Here is a 21,652-nt window from a genome sequence, read left to right as displayed (position 1 = left end):
TGCCAATAAGTAACAAATCCTGTTAATAAATCCAGTATATTCATAAATGTATTTCTTATTTAATTTATGAAATAAAATATTTATATTAGAAGCAATGACAATGTTTGATAGCTTACATGAACATAAGTACTGCAGTTTAATATAAGACTCAGTTTGTATATATAAGATTATTTGTTGAGCGTTAAATGAACAGTCTCTTCTTCTCTCCAATAATTAGTCGGATTGTCATTAAAGTGTTTTTGAGTTCAGGAACTGTCAAGTCATTCATCCAGGGTTTCACCAACGCAAACTTAAGACTTTTTAAGACCGATATGAATTAAATTTAAGACCTGTATCACGACAAAAACATCCAGAAGGAAAACGGCGAGACCTTTTGAACAAAAACTACACAAGACTGAACTAAATATGGCAACAAACACTGAAGAAAACCAAAAACCCAAACACTCCAGGATTGTGCCGACTTTACAGCAAATTATTAATGTGTTGTATTATTTTAGCAACTGACAATTACTGTTTTCTACAAAAACAAATATGTCACATCATACACTGTTTATATTCAGCTGTTACTTCACACAACTGGACAAAACTGTGTTCTGCAAAAGATCCCCTATGAAACTTACACATGAACATCCGCTCACTTTTTCAGCCTCTCTGAAGGTTTTCCAATGCAAACTGTATCAAGGTCTTAGACTTTCAAAGTCTATGTTACACACACAGGAAATCGTTCTCAGCAGGGAAGAGACAGGATTGGGTCAGACCTATGTCCAGTTCACACAGCAGGTGGTAGCAGCATTTACCCAGCAGTGAAACCTTTGTGGCTTCCACTCTGCTTGTTGACTTCTGTGTGTCTTTCTCACTGCACTACAAAGCGCCTCAGAAAAGCAAAAAATGAGGGTCAATCTTAGCTTTCCTTACCCCACACACACAGAGCTGTCCAGAAGGGCAGATCTATTCAGTCTAATTCTATGCTTTGTGCTCTGAGTGATGTCATGTATTATTATTTTTTATTTTTTACATCATATTTAGAGTTCCTAATAACGCTTTCTGAACCATTTGAAAGAAGGTTCGTTGCAGTTTATTTCTTGCATGTTTGACCAAAGGTAGTCAACCTGTTGTTTCTGTCAGTTTCTGTTTCTTTATTATTTATCTTCCATTTACTGTTATTCTCCTTCTTGCACTGACTGAACAAATTAAAGTTGTTTTTACATGTTTGACCAAACTGGTGAAGCTGTTGGTGTATTTAGGTGAGCTGTACTGGTGCAGAGTTATCAGATCCAGTACATTTATGTGTGAGTTTAAAAAAAAAAAAAATGTCAGCGCTGATCTTCTGTACAGGATCGGTGCTAAACGTCGGATTTCATTTTGGTACTGGATCTCTATAGTCTCAACACATGTAGATTCATTTAGAAACGCCAACTAATCCAAGCTCTAAGCACTTCTCAAAATAATCCATGAGGTCTGATGCATTATTTTAAATTTATTCAATTAATCCTTCCATTGTTCTCCATATATGAGGCAGATCTGCATACACTCTTTCCTAAGTGATGATGATTTAACAAGGATTTCAAAGACTGCTCACTGCCTCAGTATGCATAAGGGCTAAACACATTGCTGACAGCTAAAGTTTATGAAATCAGTTTCCATAGGGAGGCTCCTGCCTGTCTGCTTACCTAATCCCAGTTGATGATTATTTTGGCCAGGCAGTCTTTTTTTTTTTTTTTTTTTTTAAAGACAAACACGGTTGTGTTTACAAGACAAACAAAATATTTGCTCTGTGAATCCAATTGTTGGATTCACAGAGCATTGTTGCATTGTTAGGTGCTCAGTTAGAATTTGCAAAGTATAAAATCAGAAAGAGTTGTCAGTATTAACAAAATCCCCTGGTTCATGTATCTTTTAAAGCTTTATTACTTTTGATTCCAGGAGAAGAATTCAGATAAGAGAAAACCGTTCTCTTATCCGGTTCCTCTAAGACCAGACTAATCAAACACAGAGCTCTGACAGGTTGGATCACTTCATCTTGGAAGGTTCACCGCTATCAGCAAACCTCTGGATGAAGGACCTGGACTTGAAATTAGTTTGTTAATACTTTGAAAATCTGCTGTTTTAAATCACACTGAAAGAATCTCACACCACCCTGTCCCCACGACCATCTCCCATCCAACAGTTCTGTGTCGTTGAATGCTTCAATGTGATTGATACAATCTAAGAGTTTGGAAGGGTTATTTCATCTTATGGATCTCATGTGAAAGGTTTATGCAGCTAACTGTTCTTCTAAAACTTGCTTTTTGAAAAGAGTCTCTGGCTGTTCTAAGAGAGGCTCCATTTACGGGGCAAGTAATGCATTTCCTGCTCTGTGAGGACCAGACGCCGTCTCTTCCAAGTTTCTAACAGTAACCTTTGTGGAGTTGTGGAGCATGACGAGGACAACATGTAAGTTGACCACCAGCACGTATTAAAACTTACTGCTCCTAACATAAACTGTCATTGTTTGATTTTTAATTAATTACATAGATTTTAATGTGTCACAATTTTATTTTTTTTGTGAAATTAATCGCTTTTTTGGTATGTCCATGAATGTGTTATTTATTTATTTATTAATGTGTTTTTGAATTAAAAATATTTTTTGTCTATGTATGGTTTTTAATTAAAATGCAATTCATTTTGATTCATTAATTGCAGACCCTATTGACTCAATTAAAAATTAAATAGAGATCAGTAACACACAACAACATACAAGTAAGCATTTAGTATTAAAATTAGGCATAATTGGGAATAACTATTATCATTAGAAGCGCTTCGAATTTGATAATTTGCATGGAATAAAACTTACTGCTCCTAACATAAATCTGTCAGAATTAAAGCTTGAAGTAGTTCAAGGGGGATTCGTAAAACAATCTGAAACGAGTTCATGTGGTCGGGCTTCCTTAGTTTCATCCTGAACAACTAAATATTTCCTCCTGGAAGCAGCAGAAACATGTAGAAACCGTTTTCAGTCAGCTGACCAGCAGTGCACAATACATAGTTACTTTATTCTCTTGATATTCTATGCAAAATTCCCCTTTTTCCATAAATCAGTGTTGACGAAAGATTTTTATACTTTGAAGCCAAATTGTGTTGGAACTTTAGTATTCAGACAATATTTTTAGATTTTTGTTGTCATTGTGGTCAGCTGGAAGTAAATAGACAAAGACCTTAAGTCAACTTCACATGTCAGGCAGTATAATCTCAAAGATGCCACCTGTTAACGCTGTGGCTCATTATGCATGAATGTTTTCAACTTTAACACAGTTCAAGTTCCCATAAGGTTGCTGTTTAAATCAAATAGAGCTTTTATAGGTCATCTTAAAAGGAAAAAAAAGCCAAAAATTATCTGCAGACTCCAACCATTTTCGTCATCAAAAAAGTATTATGGTTTTAATATATCCATCCATCCATTTTCTTTACACCCTTGTTCCTTAGTGGGGTTTGGACGGTTGGTTTTAATATAGAGAAACTTAATCTTTTTCATCGTTTTTGACTGAATTACTAAAGGAACATCCTTTATAGCCATTGCTTTACAATAACAAACGCACTTCAATCTTCTTGTTTTTCATCAAAAGATGGAATAATTAGTGTAAAGTACAGAGTTGAACGGTCCTGAAGAGAATTTTTGCCTTTATAACTCACCCTCTGTTCATCGCTCAGATGTCATCCCACTTTAAGTTTAGTGTCCACCCGTGAGCCGCCCGTCTTTTGGAAACTGCGTGGATGAGGTGATAAGTTCTCCTCCTCGCCGCGGACTCGCGCTGACTGACCTGTTAACTGCTGAGCAACAACGGCGGCGAATCAGTCAGACTGGCGCGAGACCGTCATTCTGTGCTTTTAAGTGTCAGGGCCGAGCTGGCTTCCGGTTACGCCTTTCAAAATAAAAGTCATTTATTTATTTATTTTTATTGTTATTTTTTTTTTCCTTAACCATTCACTCACTGATACACAAACTAAATCTACTACTCCTGCATGCTGTTATGGAAAAAAGTGTGGACATTTTTTTGTGTTAAATACACATTCATACATATAAAATACTGGACAAATGTGAGTATGTCTATTGGTGTTCCTTTATCAGCAACACCTTTTCTTTTGCTTGTTAACATACAAGGCAAACCACCAGACCGTACCACCAATCATAATTGATCAACAAAATGAATTAAGGTATCTAGATATAGTGAAGTCGGCCAGCATTCATTAGGACCAAAGTATCAGAATACCAACAGGACGCTGAAGCCTCAGCTTCCACAACATCCAAAAAGAAAAAAAAAAAACAGACTGAAAAGCTGATGCATGCCTTGGATCAAAAGTTCAGTTTGATTATTGAAACACTTTGTTCCTCTCATTACCTCCTTTGCACCCATAATGTCCTGCAGTCATCATGAGTATTGCTGCTGACCATGTCCAGCCCCTAATGACCACAGTGTAAGAATTTCTCAAGATAAAAGCCAGCAGGAAAAAGACACCATGCAACAAAGGTCAAATAACTTCAAAGTGGTTTACAATGTGTTTACTGTACTGCAGTGACCTTCCATAGTCACCAGATCTCAGTCCAGCACAACTTCTGGAATGTGCCGGAAAGGGAAATTCTTGTCATAAATGCCAGAAATGTTTCCAACAGTAGCTGTGTTTCCATTACAAATGTGCAGAAATATTTGTTGAAAAAACAAATTTTGTAATTGGGGCGTTTCCATTAGGTAAGAAATTAAACTAGAATCACATGTGAGTGGTAAATGGGCTGAACTAATATAGCGCTTTATCCAATCATTTTGACCACTCAAAGCGCTTTACACTAGAGCCACATTCACCCATTCGCACTCACAAACGCTCACACATTTATGCACCGATACGCAGCTCGGTATGCAGCTTGGGGTTGAGTGCCTTGCCCAGGGGCACATCGACATGTGGCAGGAGGACGCTGGAATTGAACCTGCAACCTTCCGATCGCAAGACGACACAGTCGCCCATAAGAATAAGTTTGTTGACGGGATAAGTCCTTAAAAATCATGGCAGCAACAGACATAAAAAGTTACATGAGATATATTCATAATTCAGCCAATCTGAGGAGACGTTGGAGTCTTAAATAGGGGTTGGAGCGACAGGCCCCGCCTACTGGGAGCGGCTACATGTGCCGTGTTTTGGGAAAATTGTAGTCTGCATTTTTACAGAAGAGTTATGAATTAAACATGTTGGAACTACTCACAACTTTTGTATGAACTGTGTGATGTTGAGAGAGCTCTTATAGTGCTAGCAGCACAATGTCTGAAAATAACAAAAATAAAAAATAAAACATCATCCTCCTAACACTTCCTGATGTTTTCTTTGTCGTTTTCACCAGTAGTAACACTCAGCTGTTGATCACGTTACTCATCTCATGTGAAAAAAACTGTTTCCGTTGCTGTTTTACAAAATACTTATATTTCCACACCTGAAAAACCACTTCATATCAGCGCTAAAACTATTGAAAAACTTCATTTTTATCATTTCAAGTTGTGGGATTTTATGTTTAATGGAAAATGCAGCTACTAGTGCAGTTGTGCCACACAATTGAATCAGATTTAAAGGCAGAAGGGAATCTAACCCATTGCAAGCAAGTGGACGTGTTATTGAATAAAAAAAATATCATTTCAGTCCAAGTCATTCCACATATTTTAATTCAGTCCTGTTACACTCCATCACACCAATGACCATCAACCCATTGTTCATACATTCCCTCTTTCTAATGGTCATGTGCTCCTCAAACCCAGTTCATGATGACGATCAAATCATGTGGAGTATGCCGGTCTTCCAAATACAGCCAATACGTTAGAGATCTCCGTTTGGGGCGAGGCAGAATGATGTTCTCATGGCCGCCAAATAAGTATTTAACCTTTGTCCACGTTCATGGAAAAAGGTTAAATATGCAGTGCTTCAGAAACTGGATTCAGATACTAGCTTCATTCAGCTGGCTGTTAGGGAAAAAACAGAAGAATGTGGGAGGATGAGACTCACAAGTTGTCAAATGATGCTGCATCTCCTGATCACGGGAGAAATCACAGCCGAATTCCATAAAGATAAAACTGCAACAGTTCTAATGGATTCATTTGAAAGGATTTTAAGACTTTTTAGGTGTGCAGACAATTCAGTCCCTCTTCTCCCTAATCTGCACGATCCAGTTCTACCCGAAGTTTGATGGACCAAAGGCCAAGGGAGCAGGGAACTGATAGCACAACCAAACATTTTTACAATGTTTCCTACAATTGTTTATCAGCATTTATGTAAGCGATATCAAATTTGTCCCTTTCTTATTTGGAAACGCTCACACTTGTATTAAAATGTTACTTTTAAACTGTGGTCTGTTTCCTGACCTAATCTTGAATTGTAAGAAGTGAAACTGCAGCACCTCTGACTTTAATGGGTTAACTTACTGCTGTCGCCTCAGATACAATAGAGAAATCTTTGAAAACATTATAAATCATTATTTTAAAAAAAAACAAAAAAACAAAAACATTTGTGCATTCATGCTAATAGACAAGGTAGGATATTGATCTTTAACGAGAAAGTGACCAACTTTGAAATGAAGCTGCACTGTTTCCTGTCTGGTTCATGCCGCTTTGAGTCTCACTTAACCAGTAGGCAGAATGTGTGTGTGTGTGTGCGTGTTTGTGTGTGTGCTGAAGTTGGAGCAGCACATCGGATGCTGAATGCTGGGTGTCTGAATGAAAACAAAAACACGAGCCAGTCAAACATCAGGAAGGAAATTCCCTACAGTCCTGAAGGCAGGCAACAAGATTAATACACTGCCTCAAGTTTCCTCTTTTCAGGCTGTTTTTGTGCTTATCTATAGAAACTACATAGAAAATACGTCATTGCAAAGTTGTAAAGTTGCAAATAATTGTAGTTATTTTCCTAACAAACCAGGAGTCATCTAATTTAAGAGATTAATTGCTAGATTAAACTAATTACTTCCAGAAAACCTGACTTATTTTATTACATAGCAGAATAAAATGGTTCTTGAGGAGTAGCATTGCTGTTATGATAGAGGAATCAGCATTATTAGTATGGTGATTATTTTAGAAAGTTAATCAGATTGCCATTTTATGTCTCGAATCAGCAGCCAGTAACTTTTTTGGTTAATCTGAATTTAAAAATACTTCCTAGAAAACAAGCATTTGTGAGCTGATTTGGATAAATATTCATAGCTCTTGACCTTTTCAGCATGGTTTTCCTTGTTCCAAAAAAAAACAAAAAAAACATTTATATTAGTTGGATCATGCCGGTGACCAAACACAACTTAGTATATAAATGCAAAGTGTATATACTAACTTAGTATATAAATGCATCAATCAACATTTCTTACAATTGAAAAATCATTAAAGTGAGGAGTGCCTTTGTTATCAGTTCTCCTAAATCGTTGCTGCATTTCGAGCTGCTGATTGCTTGGGAGACGTCTCCACCGCTTTTACAGACCCAGAGTCAAGTTCTTCTTTGTACTCCACCTTAAACATAGTGGGATTATGTGAAAATCATCTTTGAACATCAGATTTAAAGTCTTGCCACCAAATGCTGATAGATCTGGTCTTTGTCTCAGTAGCTGTTATTCCATTCACCATATAATTGCCCAATTTGATATTTTAAAAATAAATTTGCAAAAACAATTTTTTTGATCAATACTTTTGGCGCTAGAATGAGGTGTTTCTTTTTTTTCTTTTTTTTTTTGGCCATATCAAAATTGTTTTCTTTTGCAAAACCGCAATGGAAATACTTTTTTCACATTACACAGGTCACATGATCAACAACCAGATGTTGCTACTGACATAAACCACGAAGAAGCAGATGACAGGAAGTAGTTTTATAATGATTTCTAGTATATAAAACCAAACATAGAAATTCATACTCTGAACAGGAAATGCTTTGCTATCTTGACAACTAAGTATGTTTTTTTTTACATCAGTTTATGTAAAAAAAAAAAAAAAACTTAGTCACTTAGTTGTTCCAAGACAACGAGATCAGAAACTTGTCTGAGAATAAGAAAAACAGATTTTCTAAGTGTGGTGCTTTTTTGAAATAAGGGGCAGAAAAAGTTAATAATCGTAACTGTAAAACATTAAATAACAGCAAAAATCCTGTAAGACTGAGTAATTAATTAATCTGATCTTTTTACAGCTTATTTATGGCAATGCCTTCCTTTTCAAGTGTGACAACAAGTCAGTCACAATAAAAAAAAAGTAATTTCACCAAAGATTTGACTCATTCGGGTTCAGAATTGCTCCTCCATTTTTCTTACATCACTTAAAATTCTTTAAAAAGGCATCTTAAAGTTATTTTAAAATGTACAAAGTGCAACAGCTTTATGAAGAGCTGGCTCATTTTGTTGCATGACGTAACTCTGAAATGCATCATTACACTAATTAAACAACCAACCAAGTAAAAAAGTTCTTTGTTTATTTTTATCAGCTCACTATTAATGTGTTGTAGTAAATATCAGTGGAGTCGTGTTTTGCTTTCTATGCTGTGGTTTTATTTGCCTGAAGGCTGTGAAAAAGTTCACAGAGCGTTCGGTAGTGTTTAGAGCCCGGGGGAGGCCCTTCTTACACAGAGTTTTCACTGAAACCTGAAGTACACAGGAAACTGTGCGTACACATATTGATCCAATCCCGATCGACGCAGAAATTGAGCCGACATGAGAAATTACCTGAATCCTCCCTCAATACGTTTAGAAATGCTGATAAAAATCTCCACACAGGAAACAGTTGGAGACACACAAAATAAGACTCAATAGCTGCATTACTATAATTAATGTGCACAAATCTTTGTCGCTGTTCTGCAAATGTTGAAAAAACACGATTTCACAGTTGCAATGTTTCCGTTAAATAAGAAATGACATTAAAATTTCATGTGAATAAGCTTGTACTCATGATGAGTCGTTAAAGATCATGGCAGTGATAAAGGTAAACACTTAAATGAAATCATAATTCAGCCACGGCCCTGGCGATAACCCTCATCATCCATCAGCCAATCAGAGAAGATATTGGCATCTTATTCAGGTGTTGGAGCAACAAGCTCCAACACCTGGAGCCTACATATGTAGGCATATGTAGCCTACACCTACATATGCTGCTTTTTAGAGAAATTCCAGTCTGTGATTTTACAGAAGAGTTATGGATTCAACATGTTGGAATGACTCAACTTTTCATAAACTGTGCTGTCAGAGCTCTGGTGGAGCCAGGTGCACAAAAACAAACCATCATCCTGTTGCTTCTTTTTGTCTTTTTTATCGTTTTTGCCAGTCGTAAAACTGTGAGTTGATCACAGTTGATCATGTGGCTCATGTAAAGCAAAAAAGGTTTCTCCATTGCACTTTTACTTCTAAATGTTTTGTCCCTTTTTTAAATGTTAAAAATGTGTATTGGAAAGTTTTCAGTTGTTTATAGTCCTCACTCAACCAGATGAAAATAAAAAAGTCAGATGGGGAAATGTGGTTTTCATTTAGTTGCATAATAATTCTGCACAGTAAAATTAATAACCTCCTATAAAGAAATCTCATTTTCTTAAACTTTCATCTTTGAGACTTATTAACATTTGGGATTACCCAGGAACACTGTAGATAGGTGATTTTTAAAAAAAATCCTCAAAACTAAGACTTGCATAATAATTGTGCACAGAGCGTAAGAGTTCAGCTAAGAGCATTCACAGCATGATGTAACATTTCACTCCACAATTTACAAAGTACTATTATAACAGGAGATGGGAATGAAGGAATACAGTTCAGTTCCCAAGTCGCTTTTGGTTGAATTTGGTTCCTCAGTCTGAAGATGCAGCCTTTCAGGGCCCTGCAGCGTCTTTCAGAGGACAGTGGTTCATAACCCTACAGTCTTTGCTCTAACAGTGAGTCCTGCTGATGTCTTTCAGAGGCCAATCAACTTCTTCTGCTGTGATAATCACTCGACAGGTCCCACACAAAGCTGTGACACAGTAGGTCAGAATGTTTTCCACAAATGGCAGGTTTTTGGAAAGGTTGAACTTCCTTAGAATGCTAAGGAAATCCTATTTCTTGGGGCTTTTTCACCAGTTTTCTAGATAAAAGTCTACTTGAAGTTTCTGCAGATGTGGATAAGAAAAGCTAAATACCTCTCTGCCTCGTCTTCATCTATATTAGCTGCTCTTCATGCTTATGACTGAAATGAAGAAGCAGTTCTTTTGGCTTTTTGATGTTTAATGACTACCAGTTAATCTGCAGACTTTTTCTCTTAGCTGCTACAAAAAATACAGACCACCGTCGTGTCACATGTAGATTTTGTGACTGTATTTGTGGGGTGTGTAGGTGGTTTGCTGTTGTATGTATTGTGGAGAATAATCCTTTCTCCATGCTAAATTCTTGATGTATGAGGTTTGTTTCAGAGATTATCAGTCTCAATCTATACTGTCCCAACATGGTAATAAATTTTAATACATTTTGAAATAACATATTTTTGTAAAAGCCTCATGCTACAGCTTTAATCATTTCAGAGCTGTTGGTAGGCACAGGAAAACCTTCCTATGGGTAGGAGGTTATCAAGATCAGTCCTCTTCTTAGCATTCACAGCTTTCAGTACTTGACCATGCAGAAATACTTGTAGGAGAGGTTTGGAGCTCCCCTAAATTCAGAGAGTCAGCATGTTGAATTCACTCCCCAGGAACTAAAAACAGTCTAAAAGCAAAGAGGATGTTTGTCAGGGTAAAGTTGCCTGAAGTCATTGTCTTATTTATTACCACAAACTCACAAACAAGGACAACATTGTCCTTTGTTCTAAAATCAACTGCTCCATCAAGCCAAGCATAGAGGACTTGTATCCTGTGATCTCAGCTTGGGTCAAGGTCTCTTAACCAAACAGTAACATATCTTGTTCAGACATCCAGTGTAATCAGGGTCAAAGATTTTTCTCAGAATGATGGTATCAAAAAATTCCCAGAATGGGATCCTGGAGTATTTACAACTTGTTAGTTCCCAGCTAAAAAATCTGAATGAACCTTTTCTCCTCTTGTGTTTTTCTAAAATGAGGAGAGGAAAGAAAAAACATGACTCCTCATCAGTAAACATTTCATATAATACATTTATTGAACAAAACTGTTAATCGATGATTCACTGAATTTTTTTTTCTATTCTAAAGCAAAAACGTATTTCCTATTTTGCAGTTGCTGGATGTCATAAAAACTGCAAAAGAACAGTTTTGATGAACAAGTTGTAGATCATCTATAGAGAGTATTCAACCCTTGGATGTTTGATCAATTTTATTTAGGTTACAAATCAACATGATAAACAAAATGTGGAAATTTTTTTAAATATGCCTTTAATGTCAAAGGGAAAAGGGATTTTTATAAAATAATGAAACCTAAATATAGCTTGAGCAGTAAATCGAAAAATGTGAGCTTCACTATACAAAAAAATAACTTAGGGAGAAAAAACTCAGTAGGAAAACCATGACAATCTAACGTTGGGCGTTTCTAAGTTGACTTTATGTTCTTGATGGGGGTATGTGGCACATTACTTGATGAACTGTTGCTGTAATTCCATCAACCTAGTTGAAAGACTCGCAGGTATGTTTGAATGGTTTTGATAGAGGCCTATATGTACTCACAGCACTTAGGCCGAAAATATCAGCAGTGTTTTCTTGTAGCAGCCAAGAACAAACTTCGGAATCAACTGTGTCTGCATTGGCGCTGGCGAAGGCATACTTTCTCACCGAGCCCGGCTAGCTCAGTTGGTAGAGCATGAGACTTTTAATCTCAGGGTCGTGGGTTCAAGTCCCACGTTGGGCGTTTTCAAGTTGACTTTATGTTCTTGATGGGGGAATGTGGCAGAGCACTTGATGAACTGTTGTTGTAATTCCATCAACCTAGTTGAAAGACTTGCTGTTATGTTTGAATGCTATTGATAGAGGCCTATTTGTACTCGTAGCACTTAAGCCAAAAATATCAGCAGTGTTTTCTTGTAGTGCTTCAAGTACATTGAATAAGCCCTCAAGTTTAGGTCCAGTGCCTTTGTACCTACTAAACGTATACCAACACAGGTCAGGATGGCCGAGCGGTCCAAGGCGCCAGACTCAAGGCTTTACCCCTTACTATCGCAAGAGGCTTCTGGTCTCCTGCTGGAGACGTGGGTTCGAATCCCACTCCTGACATTACTTATTTGATTGATCTCCAGAGCAAATTTTATGTTATGACAAGTCTTTCCTTGTAGGTGCCATGGCAAAATTGATTGTGCGTTCCATGTGAATCTGACAGACTGTGCAAAAGATTCTTTTTTGTTCTGACAGTATTTTATATTTCACGTAATACCAGTTATATGGAAGTCTTCAGCCGAACGCCGATCTACAACGGTGATGCTTATGTAGGTACGGAATCAAGTTTGTCAGCATTGCCACTGGCGAATGAACAATTTGCCGTCAAGCCCGGCTAGCTCAGTCGGTAGAGCATGAGACTCTTAATCTCAGGGTTGTGGGTTCGAGCCCCACGCTGGGTGTTTCCAAATGTACTTTATGTTCTTGATGCGGGTATGTGGCACGTTACTTGAACTGTTGCTGTAATTCCATCAACCTAGTTGAAAGACTCACAGGTATGTATGAATGGTTTTGATAGAGGCCTATATGTACTCACAGCACTTAGGCCGAAAATATCAGCAGTGTTTTCTTGTAGCAGCCAAGAACAAACTTCGGAATCAACTGTGTCTGCATTGGCGCTGGCGAAGGAATACTTTCTCACCGAGCCCGGCTAGCTCAGTTGGTAGAGCATGAGACTTTTAATCTCAGGGTCGTGGGTTCAAGTCCCACGTTGGGCGTTTTCAAGGTGACTTTATGTTCTTGATGGGGGAATGTGGCAGAGTACTTGATGAACTGTTGTTGTAATTCCATCAACCTAGTTGAAAGATTTGCTGTTATGTTTGAATGCTATTGATAGAGGCCTATTTGTACTCGTAGCACTTAAGCCAAAAATATCAGCAGTGTTTTCTTGTAGTGCTTCAAGTACATTGAATAAGCCCTCAAGTTTAGGTCCAGTGCCTTTGTACCTACTAAACGTATACCAACACAGGTCAGGATGGCCGAGCGGTCCAAGGCGCCAGACTCAAGGCTTTACCCCTTACTATCGCAAGAGGCTTCTGGTCTCCTGCTGGAGACGTGGGTTCGAATCCCACTCCTGACATTACTTATTTGATTGATCTCCAGAGCAAATTTTATGTTATGACAAGTCTTTCCTTGTAGGTGCCATGGCAAAATTGATTGTGCGTACCATGTGAATCTGACAGACTGTGCAAAAGATTCTTTTTTGGTCTGACAGTATTTTATATTTCACGTAATACCAGTTATATGGAAGTCTTCAGCCGAACGCCGATCTACAACGGTGATGCTTATGTAGGTACGGAATCAAGTTTGTCAGCTTTGGCACTGGCGAATGAACAAGTTGCCATAAAGCCCGGCTAGCTCAGTCGGTAGAGCATGAGACTCTTAATCTCAGGGTCGTGGGTTCAAGCCCCACGTTGGGCGTTTCTAAGTTGACTTTATGTTCTTGATGGGGGTATGTGGCACATTACTTGATGAACTGTTGCTGTAATTCCATCAACCTAGTTGAAAGACTCGCAGGTATGTTTGAATGGTTTTGATAGAGGCCTATATGTACTCACAGCACTTAGGCCGAAAAAATCAGCAGTGTTTTCTTGTAGCAGCCAAGAACAAACTTCGGAATCAACTGTGTCTGCATTGGCGCTGTCGAAGGCATACTTTCTCACCGAGCCCGGCTAGCTCAGTTGGTAGAGCATGAGACTTTTAATCTCAGGGTCGTGGGTTCAAGTCCCACGTTGGGCGTTTTCAAGTTGACTTTATGTTCTTGATGGGGGAATGTGGCAGAGCACTTGATGAACTGTTGTTGTAATTCCATCAACCTAGTTGAAAGACTTGCTGTTATGTTTGAATGCTATTGATAGAGGCCTATTTGTACTCGTAGCACTTAAGCCAAAAATATCAGCAGTGTTTTCTTGTAGTGCTTCAAGTACATTGAATAAGCCCTCAAGTTTAGGTCCAGTGCCTTTGTACCTACTAAACGTATACCAACACAGGTCAGGATGGCCGAGCGGTCCAAGGCGCCAGACTCAAGGCTTTACCACTTACTATCGCAAGAGGCTTCTGGTCTCCTGCTGGAGACGTGGGTTCGAATCCCACTTCTGACATTATTTATTTGATTGATCTCCAGAGCAATTTTATGTTATGACAAGTCTTTCCTTGTAGGTGCCATGGCAAAATTGATTGTGCGTTCCATGTGAATCTGACTGACTGTGCAAAAGATTCTTTTTTGGTCTGACAGTATTTTATATTTCACGTAATACCAGTTATATGGAAGTCTTCAGCCGAACGCCGATCTACAACGGTGATGCTTATGTAGGTACGGAATCAAGTTTGTCAGCTTTGGCACTGGCGAATGAACAATTTGCCGTAAAGCCCGGCTAGCTCAGTCGGTAGAGCATGAGACTCTTAATCTCAGGGTCGTGGGTTCAAGCCCCACGTTGGGCGTTTCTAAGTTGACTTTATGTTCTTGATGGGGGTATGTGGCACATTACTTGATGAACTGTTGCTGTAATTCCATCAACCTAGTTGAAAGACTCGCAGGTATGTTTGAATGGTTTTGATAGAGGCCTATATGTACTCACAGCACTTAGGCCGAAAAAATCAGCAGTGTTTTCTTGTAGCAGCCAAGAACAAACTTCGGAATCAACTGTGTCTGCATTGGCGCTGGCGAAGGCATACTTTCTCACCGAGCCCGGCTAGCTCAGTTGGTAGAGCATGAGACTTTTAATCTCAGGGTCGTGGGTTCAAGTCCCACGTTGGGCGTTTTCAAGTTGACTTTATGTTCTTGATGGGGGAATGTGGCAGAGCACTTGATGAACTGTTGTTGTAATTCCATCAACCTAGTTGAAAGACTTGCTGTTATGTTTGAATGCTATTGATAGAGGCCTATTTGTACTCGTAGCACTTAAGCCAAAAATATCAGCAGTGTTTTCTTGTAGTGCTTCAAGTACATTGAATAAGCCCTCAAGTTTAGGTCCAGTGCCTTTGTACCTACTAAACGTATACCAACACAGGTCACGATGGCCGAGCGGTCCAATGCGCCAGACTCAAGGCTTTACCCCTTACTATCGCAAGAGGCTTCTGGTCTCCTGCTGGAGACGTGGGTCTGAATCCCACTTCTGGCATTACTAATTTGATTGATCTTCAGTGCAATTTCATGTTATGACAAGTCTTTCCTTGTAGGTGCCATAGCAAAATTGATTGTGCGTTCCATGTGAATCTGACTGACTGTGCAAAATATTCTTTTTTGGTCTGACAGTATTTTATATTTCACGTAATACCAGTTATATGGAAGTCTTCAGCCGAACGCCGATCTACAACGGTGATGCTTATATAGGTACGGAATCAAGTTTGTCAGCTTTGCACTGGCGAATGAACAATTTGCCATAAAGCCCGGCTAGCTCAGTCGGTAGAGCATGAGACTCTTAATCTCAGGGTCGTGGGTTCAGCCCCACGTTGGGTTTACTAAGATGACTTTATGTTCTTGATGGGGGTATGTGGCACATTACTTGATGAACTGTTGCTGTAATTCCATCAACCTAGTTGAAAGACTCGCAGGTATGTTTGAATGGTTTTGATAGAGGCCTATATGTACTCACAGCACTTAGGCCGAAAAAATCAGCAGTGTTTTCTTGTAGCATCCAAGAACAAACTTCGGAATCAACTGTGTCTGCATTGGCGCTGGCGAAGGCATACTTTCTCACCTAGCTCAGTTGGTAGAGCATGAGACTTTTAATCTCAGGGTCGTGGGTTCAAGTCCCACGTTGGGCTTTTCAAGTGACTTTATGTTCTTGATGGGGGAATGTGGCAGAGCACTTGATGAACTGTTGTTGTAATTCCATCAACCTAGTTGAAAGACTTGCTGTTATGTTTGAATGCTATTGATAGAGGCCTATTTGTACTCGTAGCACTTAAGCCAAAAATATCAGCAGTGTTTTCTTGTAGTGCTTCAAGTACATTGAATAAGCCCTCAAGTTTAGGTCCAGTGCCTTTGTACCTACTAAACGTATACCAACACAGGTCAGGATGGCCGAGCGGTCCAAGGCGCCAGACTCAAGGCTTTACCACTTACTATCGCAAGAGGCTTCTGGTCTCCTGCTGGAGACGTGGGTTCGAATCCCACTTCTGACATTATTTATTTGATTGATCTCCAGAGCAATTTTATGTTATGACAAGTCTTTCCTTGTAGGTGCCATGGCAAAATTGATTGTGCGTTCCATGTGAATCTGACTGACTGTGCAAAAGATTCTTTTTTGGTCTGACAGTATTTTATATTTCACGTAATACCAGTTATATGGAAGTCTTCAGCCGAACGCCGATCTACAACGGTGATGCTTATGTAGGTACGGAATGAAGTTTGTCAGCATTGCCACTGGCGAATGAACAATTTGCCGTAAAGCCCGGCTAGCTCAGTCGGTAGAGCATGAGACTCTTTATCTCAGGGTCGTGGGTTCGAGCCCCACGTTGGGCGTTTCTAAGTTGACTTTATGTTCTTGATGGGGGTATGTGGCACATTACTTGATGAACTGTTGCTGTAATTCCATCAACCTAGTTGAAAGACTCACAGGTATGTATGAATGGTTTTGATAGAGGCCTATATGTACTCACAGCACTTAGGCCGAAAAAATCAGCAGTGTTTTCTTGTAGCAGCCAAGAACAAACTTCGGAATCAACTGTGTCTGCATTGGCGCTGGCGAAGGCATACTTTCTCACCGAGCCCGGCTAGCTCAGTTGGTAGAGCATGAGACTTTTAATCTCAGGGTCGTGGGTTCAAGTCCCACGTTGGGCGTTTTCAAGGTGACTTTATGTTCTTGATGGGGGAATGTGGCAGAGCACTTGATGAACTGTTGTTGTAATTCCATCAACCTAGTTGAAAGATTTGCTGTTATGTTTGAATGCTATTGATAGAGGCCTATTTGTACTCGTAGCACTTAAGCCAAAAATATCAGCAGTGTTTTCTTGTAGTGCTTCAAGTACATTGAATAAGCCCTCAAGTTTAGGTCCAGTGCCTTTGTACCTACTAAACGTATACCAACACAGGTCAGGATGGCCGAGCGGTCCAAGGCGCCAGACTCAAGGCTTTACCCCTTACTATCGCAAGAGGCTTCTGGTCTCCTGCTGGAGACGTGGGTTCGAATCCCACTACTGACATTACTTATTGGATTGATCTCCAGAGCAAATTTTATGTTATGACAAGTCTTTCCTTGTAGGTGCCATGGCAAAATTGATTGTGCGTACCATGTGAATCTGACAGACTGTGCAAAAGATTCTTTTTTGGTCTGACAGTATTTTATATTTCACGTAATACCAGTTATATGGAAGTCTTCAGCCGAACGCCGATCTACAACGGTGATGCTTATGTAGGTACGGAATCAAGTTTGTCAGCTTTGGCACTGGCGAATGAACAATTTGCCGTAAAGCCCGGCTAGCTCAGTCGGTAGAGCATGAGACTCTTAATCTCAGGGTCGTGGGTTCAAGCCCCACGTTGGGCGTTTCTAAGTTGACTTTATGTTCTTGATGGGGGTATGTGGCACATTACTTGATGAACTGTTGCTGTAATTCCATCAACCTAGTTGAAAGACTCGCAGGTATGTTTGAATGGTTTTGATAGAGGCCTATATGTACTCACAGCACTTAGGCCGAAAAAATCAGCAGTGTTTTCTTGTAGCAGCCAAGAACAAACTTCGGAATCAACTGTGTCTGCATTGGCGCTGGCGAAGGCATACTTTCTCACCGAGCCCGGCTAGCTCAGTTGGTAGAGCATGAGACTTTTAATCTCAGGGTCGTGGGTTCAAGTCCCACGTTGGGCGTTTTCAAGGTGACTTTATGTTCTTGATGGGGGAATGTGGCAGAGCACTTGATGAACTGTTGTTGTAATTCCATCAACCTAGTTGAAAGACTTGCTGTTATGTTTGAATGCTATTGATAGAGGCCTATTTGTACTCGTAGCACTTAAGCCAAAAATATCAGCAGTGTTTTCTTGTAGTGCTTCAAGTACATTGAATAAGCCCTCAAGTTTAGGTCCAGTGCCTTTGTACCTACTAAACGTATACCAACACAGGTCAGGATGGCCGAGCGGTCCAAGGCGCCAGACTCAAGGCTTTACCCCTTACTATCGCAAGAGGCTTCTGGTCTCCTGCTGGAGACGTGGGTTCGAATCCCACTCCTGACATTACTTATTTGATTGATCTCCAGAGCAAATTTTATGTTATGACAAGTCTTTCCTTGTAGGTGCCATGGCAAAATTGATTGTGCGTACCATGTGAATCTGACAGACTGTGCAAAAGATTCTTTTTTGTTCTGACAGTATTTTATATTTCACGTAATACCAGTTATATGGAAGTCTTCAGCCGAACGCCGATCTACAACGGTGATGCTTATGTAGGTACGGAATCAAGTTTGTCAGCTTGCCACTGGCGAATGAACAATTTGCCTAAAGCCCGGCTAGCTCAGTCGGTAGAGCATGAGACTCTTAATCTCAGGGTCGTGGGTTCAGCCCCACGTTGGGGTTTCTAAGTTGACTTTATGTTCTTGATGGGGTATGTGGCACATTACTTGATGAACTGTTGCTGTAATTCCATCAACCTAGTTTAAAGACTCACAGGTATGTACGAATGGTTTTGATAGAGGCCTATATGTACTCACAGCACTTAGGCCGAAAATATCAGCAGTGTTTTCTTGTAGCAGCCAAGAACAAACTTCGGAATCAACTGTGTCTGCATTGGCGCTGGCGAAGGAATACTTTCTCACCGACCCCGGCTAGCTCAGTTGGTAGAGCATGAGACTTTTAATCTCAGGGTCGTGGGTTCAAGCCCACGTTGGGCGTTTCAAGGTGACTTTATGTTCTTGATGGGGAATGTGGCAGATTACTTGATGAACTGTTGTTGTAATTCCATCAACCTAGTTGAAAGACTGCTGTATGTTTGAATGTTTGATAGAGGCCTATATGTACTCACAGCACTTAGGCCGAAAAAATCAGCAGTGTTTTCTTGTAGTAGCCAAAAACAAACTTCGAAATCAACTGTGTCTGCATTGGCGCTGTCGAAGGCATACTTTCTCACCGAGCCCGGCTAGCTCAGTTGGTAGAGCATGAGACTTTTAATCTCAGGGTCGGGTTCAAGTCCCACGTTGGCGTTTCAAGTGACTTTATGTTCTTGATGGGGAATGTGGCAGAGCACTTGATGAACTGTTGTTGTAATTCCATCAACCTAGTTGAAAGACTTGCTGTTATGTTTGAATGCTATTGATAGAGGCCTATTTGTACTCGTAGCACTTAAGCCAAAAATATCAGCAGTGTTTTCTTGTAGTGCTTCAAGTACATTGAATAAGCCCTCAAGTTTAGGTCCAGTGCCTTTGTACCTACTAAACGTATACCAACACAGGTCAGGATGGCCGAGCGGTCCAAGGCGCCAGACTCAAGGCTTTACCCCTTACTATCGCAAGAGGCTTCTGGTCTCCTGCTGGAGACGTGGGTTCGAATCCCACTCCTGACATTACTTATTTGATTGATCTCCAGAGCAATTTATGTTATGACAAGTCTTTCCTTGTAGGTGCCATGGCAAAATTGATTGTGCGTACCATGTGAATCTGACTGACTGTGCAAAAGATTCTTTTTTGTCTGACAGTATTTTATATTTCACGTAATACCAGTTATATGGAAGTCTTCAGCCGAACGCCGATCTACAACGGTGATGCTTATGTAGGTACGGAATCAAGTTTGTCAGCTTGCACTGGCGAATGAACAATTTGCCGTAAAGCCCGGCTAGCTCAGTCGGTAGAGCATGAGACTCTTAATCTCAGGGTCGTGGGTTCAGCCCCACGTTGGGCGTTTCTAAGTTGACTTTATGTTCTTGATGGGGTATGTGGCACATTACTTGATGAACTGTTGCTGTAATTCCATCAACCTAGTTAAAGACTCACAGGTATGTATGAATGGTTTTGATAGAGGCCTATATGTACTCACAGCACTTAGGCCGAAAAATCAGCAGTGTTTTCTTGTAGCAGCCAAGAACAAACTTCGGAATCAACTGTGTCTGCATTGGCGCTGGCGAAGGAATACTTTCTCACCGAGCCCGGCTAGCTCAGTTGGTAGAGCATGAGACTTTTAATCTCAGGGTCGTGGGTTCAAGTCCCACGTTGGGTGTTTTCAAGGTGACTTTATGTTCTTGATGGGGGAATGTGGCAGAGCACTTGATGAACTGTTGTTGTAATTCCATCAACCTAGTTGAAAGATTTGCTGTTATGTTTGAATGCTATTGATAGAGGCCTATTTGTACTCGTAGCACTTAAGCCAAAAATATCAGCAGTGTTTTCTTGTAGTGCTTCAAGTACATTGAATAAGCCCTCAAGTTTAGGTCCAGTGCCTTTGTACCTACTAAACGTATACCAACACAGGTCAGGATGGCCGAGCGGTCCAAGGCGCCAGACTCAAGGCTTTACCCCTTACTATCGCAAGAGGCTTCTGGTCTCCTGCTGGAGACGTGGGTTCGAATCCCACTCCTGACATTACTTATTTGATTGATCTCCAGAGCAAATTTTATGTTATGACAAGTCTTTCCTTGTAGGTGCCATGGCAAAATTGATTGTGCGTACCATGTGAATCTGACAGACTGTGCAAAAGATTCTTTTTTGGTCTGACAGTATTTTATATTTCACGTAATACCAGTTATATGGAAGTCTTCAGCCGAACGCCGATCTACAACGGTGATGCTTATGTAGGTACGGAATCAAGTTTGTCAGCATTGCCACTGGCGAATGAACAATTTGCCGTCAAGCCCGGCTAGCTCAGTCGGTAGAGCATGAGACTCTTAATCTCAGGGTCGTGGGTTCGAGCCCCACGTTGGGCGTTTCTAAGTTGACTTTATGTTCTTGATGGGGGTATGTGGCACATTACTTGATGAACTGTTGCTGTAATTCCATCAACCTAGTTTAAAGACTCACAGGTATGTATGAATGGTTTTGATAGAGGCCTATATGTACTCACAGCACTTAGGCCGAAAATATCAGCAGTGTTTTCTTGTAGCAGCCAAGAACAAACTTCGGAATCAACTGTGTCTGCATTGGCGCTGGCGAAGGAATACTTTCTCACCGAGCCCGGCTAGCTCAGTTGGTAGAGCATGAGACTTTTAATCTCAGGGTCGTGGGTTCAAGTCCCACGTTGGGCGTTTTCAAGGTGACTTTATGTTCTTGATGGGGGAATGTGGCAGAGCACTTGATGAACTGTTGTTGTAATTCCATCAACCTAGTTGAAAGATTTGCTGTTATGTTTGAATGCTATTGATAGAGGCCTATTTGTACTCGTAGCACTTAAGCCAAAAATATCAGCAGTGTTTTCTTGTAGTGCTTCAAGTACATTGAATAAGCCCTCAAGTTTAGGTCCAGTGCCTTTGTACCTACTAAACGTATACCAACACAGGTCAGGATGGCCGAGCGGTCCAAGGCGCCAGACTCAAGGCTTTACCTCTTACTATCGCAAGAGGCTTCTGGTCTCCTGCTGGAGACGTGGGTTCGAATCCCACTCCTGACATTACTTATTTGATTGATCTCCAGAG

The 21,652-nt window shown here is 40.2% G+C and overlaps 1 protein-coding gene and 29 non-coding genes across 31 annotated transcripts in view; 29 read left to right on the top strand and 1 right to left on the bottom strand.

The window, feature by feature from the left end:
• opn5 (opsin 5) overlaps positions 1-4,019 on the bottom strand; it is a 53,283-nt gene extending 49,264 nt beyond the window's left edge. The window contains exon 1 of one of the 2 annotated variants that reach the window (XR_532518.3): positions 3,670-4,019. The gene's annotated coding sequence lies outside the window, so the exon portion shown is untranslated. The remainder of the gene's footprint in view (positions 1-3,669) is intronic. The other variant, XM_008398572.3, reaches the window with a different exon arrangement.
• Positions 4,020-11,732: 7,713 nt separating this feature from the next.
• trnak-uuu (transfer RNA lysine (anticodon UUU)) lies at positions 11,733-11,805 on the top strand. The gene has a single exon. It is a non-coding gene; the product is annotated as a tRNA-Lys (tRNA).
• Positions 11,806-12,056: 251 nt separating this feature from the next.
• Positions 12,057-12,167, top strand: trnal-caa (transfer RNA leucine (anticodon CAA)). The gene is made up of 2 exons: positions 12,057-12,094; positions 12,122-12,167. It is a non-coding gene; the product is annotated as a tRNA-Leu (tRNA).
• Positions 12,168-12,435: 268 nt separating this feature from the next.
• trnak-cuu (transfer RNA lysine (anticodon CUU)) lies at positions 12,436-12,508 on the top strand. The gene has a single exon. It is a non-coding gene; the product is annotated as a tRNA-Lys (tRNA).
• Positions 12,509-12,750: 242 nt separating this feature from the next.
• On the top strand, positions 12,751-12,823 carry trnak-uuu (transfer RNA lysine (anticodon UUU)). Its single transcript has one exon. It is a non-coding gene; the product is annotated as a tRNA-Lys (tRNA).
• Positions 12,824-13,074: 251 nt separating this feature from the next.
• Positions 13,075-13,185, top strand: trnal-caa (transfer RNA leucine (anticodon CAA)). Its single transcript has 2 exons — positions 13,075-13,112; positions 13,140-13,185. It is a non-coding gene; the product is annotated as a tRNA-Leu (tRNA).
• Positions 13,186-13,453: 268 nt separating this feature from the next.
• trnak-cuu (transfer RNA lysine (anticodon CUU)) lies at positions 13,454-13,526 on the top strand. The gene has a single exon. It is a non-coding gene; the product is annotated as a tRNA-Lys (tRNA).
• A 245-nt stretch (positions 13,527-13,771) lies between these two features.
• Positions 13,772-13,844, top strand: trnak-uuu (transfer RNA lysine (anticodon UUU)). The gene has a single exon. It is a non-coding gene; the product is annotated as a tRNA-Lys (tRNA).
• Positions 13,845-14,095: 251 nt separating this feature from the next.
• trnal-caa (transfer RNA leucine (anticodon CAA)) lies at positions 14,096-14,206 on the top strand. Its single transcript has 2 exons — positions 14,096-14,133; positions 14,161-14,206. It is a non-coding gene; the product is annotated as a tRNA-Leu (tRNA).
• Positions 14,207-14,473: 267 nt separating this feature from the next.
• Positions 14,474-14,546, top strand: trnak-cuu (transfer RNA lysine (anticodon CUU)). The gene has a single exon. It is a non-coding gene; the product is annotated as a tRNA-Lys (tRNA).
• Positions 14,547-14,791: 245 nt separating this feature from the next.
• trnak-uuu (transfer RNA lysine (anticodon UUU)) lies at positions 14,792-14,864 on the top strand. Its single transcript has one exon. It is a non-coding gene; the product is annotated as a tRNA-Lys (tRNA).
• A 628-nt stretch (positions 14,865-15,492) lies between these two features.
• On the top strand, positions 15,493-15,564 carry trnak-cuu (transfer RNA lysine (anticodon CUU)). Its single transcript has one exon. It is a non-coding gene; the product is annotated as a tRNA-Lys (tRNA).
• A 235-nt stretch (positions 15,565-15,799) lies between these two features.
• trnak-uuu (transfer RNA lysine (anticodon UUU)) lies at positions 15,800-15,872 on the top strand. The gene has a single exon. It is a non-coding gene; the product is annotated as a tRNA-Lys (tRNA).
• A 249-nt stretch (positions 15,873-16,121) lies between these two features.
• On the top strand, positions 16,122-16,232 carry trnal-caa (transfer RNA leucine (anticodon CAA)). Its single transcript has 2 exons — positions 16,122-16,159; positions 16,187-16,232. It is a non-coding gene; the product is annotated as a tRNA-Leu (tRNA).
• Positions 16,233-16,499: 267 nt separating this feature from the next.
• Positions 16,500-16,572, top strand: trnak-cuu (transfer RNA lysine (anticodon CUU)). The gene has a single exon. It is a non-coding gene; the product is annotated as a tRNA-Lys (tRNA).
• Positions 16,573-16,817: 245 nt separating this feature from the next.
• On the top strand, positions 16,818-16,890 carry trnak-uuu (transfer RNA lysine (anticodon UUU)). Its single transcript has one exon. It is a non-coding gene; the product is annotated as a tRNA-Lys (tRNA).
• A 251-nt stretch (positions 16,891-17,141) lies between these two features.
• trnal-caa (transfer RNA leucine (anticodon CAA)) lies at positions 17,142-17,252 on the top strand. The gene is made up of 2 exons: positions 17,142-17,179; positions 17,207-17,252. It is a non-coding gene; the product is annotated as a tRNA-Leu (tRNA).
• A 268-nt stretch (positions 17,253-17,520) lies between these two features.
• trnak-cuu (transfer RNA lysine (anticodon CUU)) lies at positions 17,521-17,593 on the top strand. The gene has a single exon. It is a non-coding gene; the product is annotated as a tRNA-Lys (tRNA).
• Positions 17,594-17,838: 245 nt separating this feature from the next.
• trnak-uuu (transfer RNA lysine (anticodon UUU)) lies at positions 17,839-17,911 on the top strand. Its single transcript has one exon. It is a non-coding gene; the product is annotated as a tRNA-Lys (tRNA).
• Positions 17,912-18,162: 251 nt separating this feature from the next.
• trnal-caa (transfer RNA leucine (anticodon CAA)) lies at positions 18,163-18,273 on the top strand. The gene is made up of 2 exons: positions 18,163-18,200; positions 18,228-18,273. It is a non-coding gene; the product is annotated as a tRNA-Leu (tRNA).
• Positions 18,274-18,539: 266 nt separating this feature from the next.
• On the top strand, positions 18,540-18,611 carry trnak-cuu (transfer RNA lysine (anticodon CUU)). Its single transcript has one exon. It is a non-coding gene; the product is annotated as a tRNA-Lys (tRNA).
• A 243-nt stretch (positions 18,612-18,854) lies between these two features.
• Positions 18,855-18,926, top strand: trnak-uuu (transfer RNA lysine (anticodon UUU)). Its single transcript has one exon. It is a non-coding gene; the product is annotated as a tRNA-Lys (tRNA).
• Positions 18,927-19,165: 239 nt separating this feature from the next.
• trnak-uuu (transfer RNA lysine (anticodon UUU)) lies at positions 19,166-19,237 on the top strand. The gene has a single exon. It is a non-coding gene; the product is annotated as a tRNA-Lys (tRNA).
• A 246-nt stretch (positions 19,238-19,483) lies between these two features.
• Positions 19,484-19,594, top strand: trnal-caa (transfer RNA leucine (anticodon CAA)). Its single transcript has 2 exons — positions 19,484-19,521; positions 19,549-19,594. It is a non-coding gene; the product is annotated as a tRNA-Leu (tRNA).
• Positions 19,595-19,857: 263 nt separating this feature from the next.
• trnak-cuu (transfer RNA lysine (anticodon CUU)) lies at positions 19,858-19,929 on the top strand. The gene has a single exon. It is a non-coding gene; the product is annotated as a tRNA-Lys (tRNA).
• Positions 19,930-20,171: 242 nt separating this feature from the next.
• On the top strand, positions 20,172-20,244 carry trnak-uuu (transfer RNA lysine (anticodon UUU)). Its single transcript has one exon. It is a non-coding gene; the product is annotated as a tRNA-Lys (tRNA).
• A 251-nt stretch (positions 20,245-20,495) lies between these two features.
• On the top strand, positions 20,496-20,606 carry trnal-caa (transfer RNA leucine (anticodon CAA)). Its single transcript has 2 exons — positions 20,496-20,533; positions 20,561-20,606. It is a non-coding gene; the product is annotated as a tRNA-Leu (tRNA).
• A 268-nt stretch (positions 20,607-20,874) lies between these two features.
• Positions 20,875-20,947, top strand: trnak-cuu (transfer RNA lysine (anticodon CUU)). The gene has a single exon. It is a non-coding gene; the product is annotated as a tRNA-Lys (tRNA).
• A 245-nt stretch (positions 20,948-21,192) lies between these two features.
• trnak-uuu (transfer RNA lysine (anticodon UUU)) lies at positions 21,193-21,265 on the top strand. The gene has a single exon. It is a non-coding gene; the product is annotated as a tRNA-Lys (tRNA).
• Positions 21,266-21,516: 251 nt separating this feature from the next.
• On the top strand, positions 21,517-21,627 carry trnal-caa (transfer RNA leucine (anticodon CAA)). Its single transcript has 2 exons — positions 21,517-21,554; positions 21,582-21,627. It is a non-coding gene; the product is annotated as a tRNA-Leu (tRNA).
• Positions 21,628-21,652: the final 25 nt, after the last annotated feature.

Source organism: Poecilia reticulata, chromosome 21 (assembly GCF_904066995.2).
Source record: "Poecilia reticulata chromosome 21, P_reticulata-male-v2, whole genome shotgun sequence".
NCBI lineage: Eukaryota > Metazoa > Chordata > Actinopteri > Cyprinodontiformes > Poeciliidae > Poecilia > Poecilia reticulata.
The sequence above is the reverse complement of the archived record's forward strand: the minus strand, read 5'-3'. Positions and strand labels throughout refer to the sequence as shown.